We start from the raw sequence: 11,745 nt of genomic DNA, 5'->3' as shown, positions 1-11,745 counted from the left end.
ACATATATTATTTACCTGTTACAAGCACTTTTGGCAAGTTAAACTAGTGTTGTACTAAAATGGAGAACAGAGCTTGTGTGGGTGGAGGTGCTGGGCGTGGACCTGCTCTGTGAAGCACCTCTAAGAAAAGCCATAGGCTGAGTGCAGGCCGAGGATGTCTGGGCATCAAAGGACAAATAAATGTAATCAAAGGACATGTTGCGGACAGACAGAGTGAAGGAAGAGATGAGGGGGGAAAAAATAGAGAGAACAGTTGAAAGATTTGGTGGAGGGTGGGTGGGGCGGGGGGGTTGTAGGTTTGAGAGCCTGTAATAAAAAGTAAGTGGGGTAAAAGTGGTCCTCTAAGGAGACAGAGATATACAGACGGTGAAAGAGAGGAGGGGAGAGAGACGGGCCAGGGGAGCAGAGGGTTCAGCAGAGAGAGCCCAGGAGAGACTATCATAAAGCATAAGTGGGCCCGCTAAGGAGAGAGAGCGAGAGACATTGGAAAGCAAGTGAGAGAGGTGACATGAAAGAGAGAGGGAGGAAGTTGTGCAGTGACACTAAAGAGAATAGGGACTTCCTCGCTGGAGAGTCTTGTAACTTCACGACAGCCACGGTCCGCTGAGCAGAGCGGCCGTGTTCTCCCTCTACAGCACCTCAGCTCCTCCAGCTCCACACAACAACCACCGTCCTCACTTTGTAGCTAGAGCTGCTCGGTCTGTCTCCACCTTTCACAAAGTTAAGGGAAGACACTATAGGTGAATAGGGTAAAATCTTTTGTCAAATTTTTACATAATGTAAATGAGGCAATATCTGATGAAATATGCGCTATTTTGCATACATTTCCAGAACCGAAATCTGAAAAATGGATAAAGCCCCTTTCAAAATTATAGTTTTATTTTGTTGACATATTAGAGTCAGAAGTTTTTACAGAAGCGATTTTGGATATCTCTTTTTATCACTTTGCAAATGAGAAAATACTGTCACCAGCCCTAAAAAAAATCAAATATTTCTTAGGAATAAAATGTTGTATAAATCAGGATGTGAATGATATATCAACAATCCCCTCTGTAAAAACCTTCAGAATATAGACAGGAATAAAACTAGAAGGTTTGGTGTCTCTAAGTGCTGCTGAAGTGGAGATTTCAGGCTCAGAGTCTGAGGAAAAACTCACGGCCTTTAAAGACTTGTACTGTAAAATTCCAGTTAATGTAAATCATACTTTAACGATTGGTTATGGATACAAAGGAAATGACAATTCTTGGAGCCTACATCATTGTTTAGGAGAGAAAGAGCTTTACAATGATACCTGACATGACATAACAAGCACAGCACAGTATGTCACAGTAGCTGTTAACTTTTGGTGAATTTAGGAGAAATCTACTGACGAAAGAGACAAAATGAAGTAAAATAACCACATTAATGTGGATTTTCTAACATTTATTTTGACTTTTCTGAGAGAATACATGTTAAGGAAGAAAAAGGGCCCCAAATCTCAAAACTGATCAGTGCATGAAAAAACAGTGTTTTTTCCTGTAGTGTCTCGCCTTGTAATTTCTACTGTCAAATATGTGGCATCCGTCCGGCCTCATGTGCCCTCAGGGGTTAATTATGAGGATGAAAAAAGGCAAAGCTGGGTGGAAAACCACCTGTTAATGTTGCTTCTGTGTGGCACCGTGGTACCGTCTCAGCTCAGCAGGTTTTAGAGATGCAGTTGCCAAGCTCACTATATGAAGCTGCAAATTGCATCCCAGTTGCAACTGTTTTATCTGCACTCAGAGTACTGAGTGAGGACCGGAGGTGTGTTGCGTACAAATCAATGCAAACTGACCTCGCTGGGCTCGGATGTGTAAGATCGGGGTTAACAAATCCACCTGTGGTGTCGTCTCTTACAGAAAGAGATCAAAAAGGCTGGATTGCGTTTAGTTCATAGGAATAATTGACAGGAGAAAAAAGGAAAAAAAAATATAACAGGAAAAAAAGAATAAGGGATTCAGCAGAGAAGTAGAGTTGTGTCAGTGGTGTTTTCTCACCGAGGCTTCCTCTGGTTTACAAACTGTAGTTGTCATTTTAATTAAAACACTCAGGTTCTGTAAATATTCAGTATATTCTAATATTCTTGTTGCAGCTGCCATTCTTCCCTTCCTCATTCTCACTTAGGTAAACAGAATCCAACAAACTGATATGTGATTATATGGAGACATTATGGAGACTGGGAGCTGTAAACACATTCTGCTTCTGGGGGGGGGGTTAAGGTTGGCATCCTATAATGAAAAATAAACAAAGAAAAGAAAGATTAAGACATCAGATCCAACTGTTGCCATGCCACTGTACAGAATTGATATCTTCAGCAGCATTGAGATTACAGAAGAAGTGCTAACCAAACAACACTGGTAAGTGTAGGGGTGGGAAGGGATAATGGGTAATTAGGGTTTGTTCATAGAAGCCGTTCTGGCTTAGGTTAAGGTAAGAACCTCACACTGGGCCAGGAAAAAAACTGAAGCAAACAAACAAAAAAAAGCTTTATTAAGTTTTGTAGTTGTAGTTACAGAGCTTAAAGGTATAATGTGGAGGAATTCCCCCCATCTAGCGGTGCGGTTGCATATCAGAACGTATTCTTGGTGTTGCATTCAGGTGAAATCGGGCAGACGTCAGACAGACAACAGAGGCTGCATGTAACAGGATAAACAAGCCTCTATGTAAACAAGTGGTCCGCCAGCACGAGGCAAAACAATACAGGCGTGACAATATGTTGTCATGGTGATGTGGTATTGTTTACCTGACCCACGTTTTACCGTCTTTCTCTGGTGGAGTAAAATGACATCCGGTTGGTTTGCCGACGGCCGTCTGCCTGACTGCACCTGAATGCAACATCAGTGCCTCCGTCCTTCCTCACACTACACAGTGGTGACAGTTTTAACAGGCCGAGCCGACAGCTCCGCTGAGTTTCCGTGGTTACCTACGGTCACGCTGCCACTCAGCGTAAAAAAATGGATGCAACATGGCCGCCTCGGTTCGGTGCGTCACCCACTTATGTATTTGTAACGACTTGTAACAACTCATTCTAAGGTACGAGAAAGCTTTCATTTGTATGTGGGTGTGATTCCACTTCAGTGAAATACGTATTTATGAAAGACATATTTGATTTTTGCTAATAAAAAGCCAAATAAGTTACATAGTGGAGCTTTAAGGGTGAGTTGAATGATGGAAGTTTGCAAATTATTTGTGCTTGTGAAGCACACAGAACAGAGTTTGTAAGTCATGTGATAGATGAAGCTTTTGGTTTTGAGTTCCTTGTGTTTTTGTTTCTTGTCTTGTTTTGAAATGTCTTGTGTTGCTTCCTGTACTTTCCTCTCTGTGAATACTTCATGTGTCTCACCTGTGTGATTATTCCACCTGCATGTCATCTCTCCCCTGTGCGCTCAGTCTCTGTGTTTCCTCTCTGTCCTTGTCAACTTGTCTATTTGACTCCATGTGCTTTACTCTGTGTTCCTGCTGATTTTGTTGGTTTTCCTCCTGGGTCACTCATTATTTCACTCATTATTTAGGTTGAGGGATGTGCTTGTCTTTTCCTTTTTTTCCCCTTTTTTTTAATTATAGCCGGTGCTCCTGGTGACTTTGAACTCCTCAGAATGATTCATGTCCTCAAACTGCTCAGAACCATATGGTGATCTGTGTTCCATGGATGGAGACATAGAGCAAAATGCATCTGGCAGCATAACAGAGACAGTGGTTTCCTTAGTGTGTGGGTCAAGCACTCAGGACAACGCTGAGCTCCACACTTGGTGATGATGATGATGATGATGATGATGATGATGATGGTGATGATGATGATGACTCATCTGACTACATTTCTGCCTGTGGTGAGCCATTGCTCTGCAAATGAAAAATGAGAGACAGTTCTTAGTTGACACTCATTTTTCTTCATGATTGGGACCAGTTGAGCAAAAGATCTCTGTCCAACGATGAAACATGACAGCTACAGGGAAGAGAGTGGAGTGATAAGACAGAACAATCAAATAGCATAAGCACTATGTGTATTATCTATTCCTCTCTCTAAAAAAAAAACATTCATTCCCACATCATCGTCTTTTGTTGTTAGAGGTTATGATGGAGAAAAAATGGAACAATTAAGTTAAGTACCTAAATTTAAACTTGAGAATTCAGGTGTGATGACTTTCTCTCTGTAGTTCATTGAAGTCCAGTTTGAGGTGCAGGTTTGCTGTGATGATGTTGTTTCAAAGGGGTTTATTTGCTCAGCCAGTGACAACCGAGTTCACTCATGTAGTTTGATAAAATCACGGCAGCAGCAGCATTATCAGACAGAGAAAGAAAAGGTGTCAGATTTTATATTTAGCTCAGTGCAGACTGATGATAGCTGAACACCTGCAAACAGGCAGGAGATAAAGGCACTATAAAGAAGAAGAAACTTCTTTATTTATTTTCTACTGATACAGCTGTAATTGAAAATGAGTAAACTCATTGCTCTGCACTAAAGATGTAACGTCAGTGTGATAGCATAGAGTTTTGATTGGAATTTGACTGTGTAGCTGCTATGGGAATAACACAAAGCTGTTGAGTGTATCTGTTGACTTTTAACCCACAGAAACATTGTGAGAAATTGTTTTATATTGTCTCACCCACCTCATACTCGATATAATCTGTTATACTGCCAAGTCAAAGCCTGCTGAGTACATGTACGAATGGGTGAAATGGATCATGAAATATATTGACAGTCAGTCTAAACAGAGTGTAAATAAACACTTTAAGACTGAAATGAGCCAACCTGATGGGCTCCTCGAACATCAGACACACACATAGAAGACTTTAAACTGAACCAAATCAGTATATCAAATTAAGTCTGTAAAGTTAGATGTGTGTGATTGAGATTAAAGGGATAGTTCAACACTTTGGCAAACTGGCCAATAGTGCCTATAGTTTTAGGAGTAGGGTTGTTACCTTTAATTGTTGTTGCAAGCTGTTTTAAGAACTGCTCAGAGCTAAGCTGCGAAGGCTCATGGGATTTCTTGGTTTCCCTCATCAAACTCATCAAATACACAATCCAACAACTCTCTTATGGACAAGTTGTGACCTGCACCACGCTATGAGATAATAACAGAACGTTACCAGACAGAATTGTTTTAGAGGTAAATTCATGCAGAACCGCAATGCGCGCTCCCGTCGGGGGCAGTCTTTCAGGAAGCAGTCTCTCCATTTGCCTCGAAAACAACTCTGTCTCGTAATATTCCATTATTATCTTGTGAATGTGCAGGTCTCAACTTGTCCACCAGAGCGTTTTGGAGGATTGTTTATGTGATGTGTTTGATGAGGGAAACAAAGAAATCCCATGACTTCTCATGAAATCCGTAGCTTAACTCTGAGCAGCTCCTGGCTCCGATCCGCCGTTCTAAAAATAGCTTGCACCGACAATTAAAGGTAACGAACCTACTGCTATGACTCTAGGGATTATGGCAATGGGACAATTTGCCAAAATGTTGAACTATCCCTTCAGTGCAAGACAAAATGTAGAGGAAAAAAGGCCTACATTTAGGATGCGGTGCGTCTGGAGAGCTAAGGTTGTGCAGCCTGTAACACACTGAGGACCACCTCAGTTCCAGATACACCATTCACCTGTCTGCAGAGGTGAAGAAATAATAAATAGCTTAAGATCCCAAAGCAAAGACCACCCAGAGGTCATTACAACTCTGACTGGGTTTGGTAGCTGTGAATGATGGGAAGTAGTGAGAAACACTACATGAATGGAGGTTGTGTTTATGACACTTACAGTGTTGTTGTTTGTGTTGTGTTGTAATTTGATTACTTTTTTTTATAACGGAATAATGTAAGAAGCTATAATTTCTAAAATAGTAATAAGAATATAATTGCAACCCCAGGTAACTATAGGTTATCATTGCTGGTCCTCTCACACACACACACTAGGCACCATAACCTAACTACTAATGCAACTAATTACTTTTGAAATAAAGTAATCAGAACACTAACATGATTACTTATTAAAGGAGTAATCAGTAATTTAATTACATTTCCAGAATAAACTGCCAAACACTGCTTATGTAGCTCTTCTATTGATTTTCTAATGAAGATCCCCTTTGTCTGGAGTCTACTGACCTTATTATAGTGACATTGTATGATATGATGGGACATGATTGCAAAATGTATTTGTCATGTCTGCATCCTGTGTTCTTGTCTTAGTTGCTCATTGACCTTATTACGTGCTAACTTGTGCCAGTATCTGACTTCTCCATCAAGTTTATCCTGAAGTCTGAAACAAATCTGCTGAAAACAGACAGGCAGTTAATATAGTCTATGGTTGCAGTTATGAACTTGGTGTCTGAGTGTTTGGAGAGTTTGTGTCTCTCTTCTGTCCATTCTCTCATCACAATGACAGAGACGTCAGACCACAGATTATGAGCCATGTTTGCCTTTTTCCTTTTTCCCATGTTTTCTTTTCCATTAGTCAGTCCTGTTTGATTGAGATATTGCTCACAGAGATATTTCAGACTGGTATGTTGTGTCGGTCCAGTCTTAATTGTGTTCAGGATTCATTCTAATTTAGTAGTTTGCAAAAAATAAATGCAGACTATCTTATTCACCTCGCCCCCAGACTCAGGCCCAAACTGTGATTTAAGAATTAATAATTAAAATAATATTCCAAAGCTCCATTGTAAAGCTCCTTGTGTTGAGATTGATTTTACCTATTTGAATAAAGTTATACAAATGTTGGACAGGAATATAAAGGATATGATACTTTTTTTGTATGTCTACATTGTGTTCTCCAGTAGGAGCTTCTTGGACACAGTGATAGTAAATGTGGCTGCAGCAGTAAAAAGCCTGTCTGTCCATCACTGTCTTTGAGAGTCATTTACTACAGTACATTAGCAGGATGGATGTAACCAGTTCAACACAATTATTGATTCAACCTCAACATGCCAATTTGTTTCTTTCATACGACAGTGAGGAGGAGGAGCAGTAACACAACATTATAGAAGCCTAATAAGAACCCAGAAGTCTTGAGTGTTCACAATTTAATAAACAAAGCGTTTTGCCCATTCTGCTGGCAGGGTTTGAGGAATGACAATATGTGCTGGCTGGTCGGACCGCTGCGTTTGTCCAGACTAGAATATTTCAGAAAATACTGGATGAATTACCATAAACACTGGTTGTGAGAGAATGGCTCCATATGAATTAGTTTTTTCCTCAAACTGATTTATCTTTTTTTTTTTTCTTTGTCTCACAGTGAAATTGTCCTGGCAGCACCAGATGGATTGTCATGAAATCTGGTACTGAGTACAGACAAGAACTCCCCACATCCCACACCACTCCCTCCATGTTTTGTGCCACATTTGAAAATGAAGGAAAAGTCAAAGGAGTCAACATTTTCAGGATTTATCCAATGGGAACCCAGGATATTCTGTGTGAATCTCAAGGCCATCTGGATCTTTATTTCTGGAAATAAAAAAACAAAAAACAATTGTCAAACTCAGAATAACAATAACCATGATAATAAAAAGTTTATTCTACAGCTTTTATCAAAATTAAAATTACAAAGGGCTTTACATAAAACACAGGATTATTTAAAATAAGAAGAAACAAGACAATGGAATCAATTTACAACAAGGAGGGGAAGTCCAAATGATAAAAGTGAGTTTTCAAAGTATTCTGAGGTTGTCTGTCTGAGATCTTCAGGCAGAGAGTTCCAAAGCTGGGGAGCACGGACAGCAAAGGTCCGGCATGTTCTATCAGTTGCAGTCTGTAAATGATGCCTGCTAAAACCAGAATCAACATAATCAATCCTCGAAGAAATTGAGTAACAGAGAAATTGACTCTGAGTCAATAATTAAACCAAGGTTTTGAGCCTCTTTCTGAATGGTATTAGGTAGCGTAGCCAGATAGGAGAAGAGCTTTCTGGTGCTAATAGGGTTATGGCCGGAAGGAGTGATTAAAATCTCCTCTGATTTGGAGTCATTCAATTTAAGAAAATTACAGAACATCCAGGTTTTAATTCCATCCAGGCAGGGCAAGATACATGAGACGCAGGATGCAGGATTTAATGGCACATATAGCTGAGTGTCATCGGCGTAGCAGTGGAAATCAATGTTGCGCTTGTGTATGCTTTGCCCGAGGGAGAGCATGTGTGACAGTTGAGGGTCCAATTGATCATGCACCCTGGCTACTTGCCCAAGGGGACGTCCCTTTGGCCAAGTGGTTAGCGCGCATGACTCTTACCCGGGAGTCTGGGGTTCGAAGCCCGCCCTGGACCCTCTTCACCTTGCCACACATGCAAATGGCAGTAAATAAAAAAAAACAATGGCGCAATGGGAGATCATCAGAGTCTGTAGGATTAATCCTCTGGGGCCATTGCCAGTCTTCTTAATACAACATAAAAGGCTGATGTTAACATAGAGTTTTGCAGCTTGTATGCTACTGTAGCAATAGCATGGCCAGAAGTAGCTGACTTATAAATAGTATCAAAAGGGGATTTCAGTAGTCAGTAGTGATAGAATTTAGCTCATAGCCTGGCACAGCAGCTAACAGGACTGTGTTTTTCATACTTATAAATATAATCTCCAGCCGGTACAGTCTCCCCACATGGCACCACTGGCTTCAATCTGCTCCTAGATACTTGTTTGTATATATGTAATTCCAAAATTCCAGGAGCTCATATCAACATTAGAGAAATGTTTACAGTACAGCACATACTGTAGGGAGGAGGGAGGCAGTGTTTGAGCTGAAAACGTCAGCGCCTTGCGTACTTTGAGAAAGCTGATAAAGAAATAGGGCGGACAAATGATGTCACGTCTTGAGGGTGAAGCTGCATAATGTTCCATTTTTTAAGAGGAAGAACATTTGTGGAACTAAAATTTAATTTCCTAGAAACATCTAGTCCATTTTGTCAGAGATTGTTTACACGTTTCCCTTTGGCCGTAACAGGCTTTACTGAGATTAACTGGGCTTTATTTGCCATTTGACAAGGGAAAGTAATATCTTTTTTTTTTTACATTGCAGCTTTTAAGTGATCCCACCCAAAGTTTTACAGTATCAGACGCTGCAGTCATGTCTAATGGGCTTGGCACGCACAATATACATCTCCAGCTTTTCTGTTTTTTATTTTTTTATTTTTTTTACACATGTTAGTCAAAATGCTTTCAGCAAGATGAGCTTACATGACTAAAATTTTATTAGCATGAGAAAGAAGACCTTGCCTCCGGATGCTGGCAGTCCCAGAAAAATACATCAACTGCCAAAAAGGAAGAAAGTTGAAGGGGAGATAGGGAAAAGAGACATATCTGAACCACTAATCGTCTGTGTGACGGATGATTCATTTCCAAGTGGAAAGTTTCGAGAGTCCCACTTGTGTGTGAGGTCATTTTGGACTATTATAATAGCTCTGTTTCTAATTCATAACCAGTACTTGGTAATGATTTATAGATGGATCAAACTCTGCTGTTGAGTTGTTTGGGGTTGCTATTACGCAGTGACCACGGCTGAAGACAGGGCTGAGATTACATGGGAAATGGATTAGACAGGGGAAGAAGGTCTAGCATCTCATTAGTGAATTTCTTGAAGCTCTCATTGTGATCCTCTATCAGCCCCTCCTCTACCTGTCCAGTTTCTGGTCAATGCAGACGCACCACTCACCGGGTTATAATTAGCGAGAAAAACAGTTCAGCTGAGTATAGGTCAGGTTCACAATGTGTTTATTTACGAAAATTGTATTTATTATCTTGCGTACATTTGTGTTCACACTAGGGTTGCAAAGGGCTGGAAAATTTCCAGAAACTTTCCATGAGAAGTTAAGATGGGGGATTTTCGAAATATTCCAAATTGGAAACTTTCCATGGGAATTTATGGGAATAATGGGATTTTTTGGGAATTAACTGGAAATTGGTGGTAATTTAAACAAACTGTATCATATCTAAACATAAATGTAAATATTTTGTTTTGTCATAAGCAGACATCCATGCAAAATAATACAATTAAAAGACATAATATTTCAACAGATTTATTTGTGAGTAGAACTTTATCAAGTTTTAATTCTTGTATGAACAATCAATTCTTTTACTCAACAACAAAAACATGAATGTTGAGTAAAATATTGCCCCCCCCCCCCCCAAGTTCCCTGTCACGGGCCAACCTTCAATTTTGTAGATTTCGGATTTATTCCCGTTTATTCCCATGGGAAGTTTCCAACTTTGAAAATTCAAAGAATTTTGCAACCCTAGTTCACACGCTGATGTTTTCAGATATTTACATCTTGTTAAAACAGTTGCACATAGTTGTCCTTTTATCTACCTCAGTCAGAGTCACTCTAGCCTCTGATTGGTCAGTTTAGTGATGTGACTTAGGGAAAGGAGAGGTATAGGGGGGAATTGGGGGAAAAAAAATACATAAAAAATAATGCTGCTGCTTTAAAAGTCATTACTCTCCATCCACTTGTTTATTTTATCCAAACCAGCACAGATCCAACCCTCATGTTAAATTATTTTCTGTCCCACAAATCCCACAAAAAAACACAGAAACCTCAAATTATTAGCTGCTATAATACTCTGTTCCTCAACAGATGTATAATTGCCCCCAACAAATTCACTATTTTCTCTTAATTGAGCCATTTTGATAAACATGTTAGTGCCCACTGTTTTAACAAATTAATTGTTTTTCAATCCTAAATAATGCAAGTGTGTGGTTTGGGGCTGAGTGCCACAGACACACTATACAGGTCAGAAATGTGATTGTATAAAACATTGGTAATTTGGGGTTTTTAATGGGATTTGTTGATAATACCTGTGGGCTGAAAAACCATTTATACAATTACTGCTTCTTCTTCCTGATTCCAACATTTGGAGACAACAAAGGCAAATGTTTAGCAGGACGCCTCAGGGTTTTTAATTTTTTTTTTTTTACAAACTCCAGAACAAAGGTTTTGCTGTAATACTACAGTTGGCTTTTACTTTATTTAAAAAAAAAGAACTTACAAATTGAACAACCTTGTGAATCTTTTCTTATTTATTACCTGGGTGAGAGCGTGTTCCCATTACTTCAGTCTGAAACTGCACAACCTGATCTGACCATCAGAAGATTCATACATACCTCACTATCAGTGCTTCGTTCATCAGCTTCTCGGCACAAACATCCAATTACAGTCATACAGGTGTAGACTGGTGACATGTCTCACTGGCGGCTGATAGGCTCTTGGCAGGGCAGATTGATGATGCTGTTCTCCTTCAGCACCCCGGTCTCCTCCTTTCTTGACTTAATTAAAGATCTAATGAATCCACTATCCAGCAGAATCCTTGCCAGTGCATTCACGTATATACAATTTAAAGTCCATATAAGTCTCTTGTGTAACACTAAAAATGTTGATCAACAAGTAGATACATTTGTATTAGATTAATTATGTTCATTTTGTCTTCTCATATTAGTTATATTTTTCTTGTGTTCAGACAATGAAATCAAGAATGGTGTTACCCCCTCCCCCCATAGCAGAAGAAACGGGTCCTTGAATGGCTGGTCCAGACCCCTAGATTTAAAATATGAGATTTGTTTTTGCTGTCCACTGAGTTCAGTTTAAGTTTCATTCACTCCAGCCATTCTTGTCTTGTTGCCTTACAATGATAGGAACCTCAGTCAGTACTCAATGTGCTTTTTTTTCCTTTTCTTTTTTTAATCTGAAACAAATGTTCCCTTCATGTTCTTCTCAGAGTAGCCTACACCAGAATGCTTCATTTATGTGTTAAAATCACA

The sequence above is a fragment of the Trachurus japonicus genome, chromosome 21 (genome assembly GCF_045865225.1).
Source record: "Trachurus japonicus isolate A0001 chromosome 21, Traja_1.0".
Lineage (NCBI taxonomy): Eukaryota > Metazoa > Chordata > Actinopteri > Carangiformes > Carangidae > Trachurus > Trachurus japonicus.
This window is presented reverse-complemented; position numbering follows the sequence as displayed.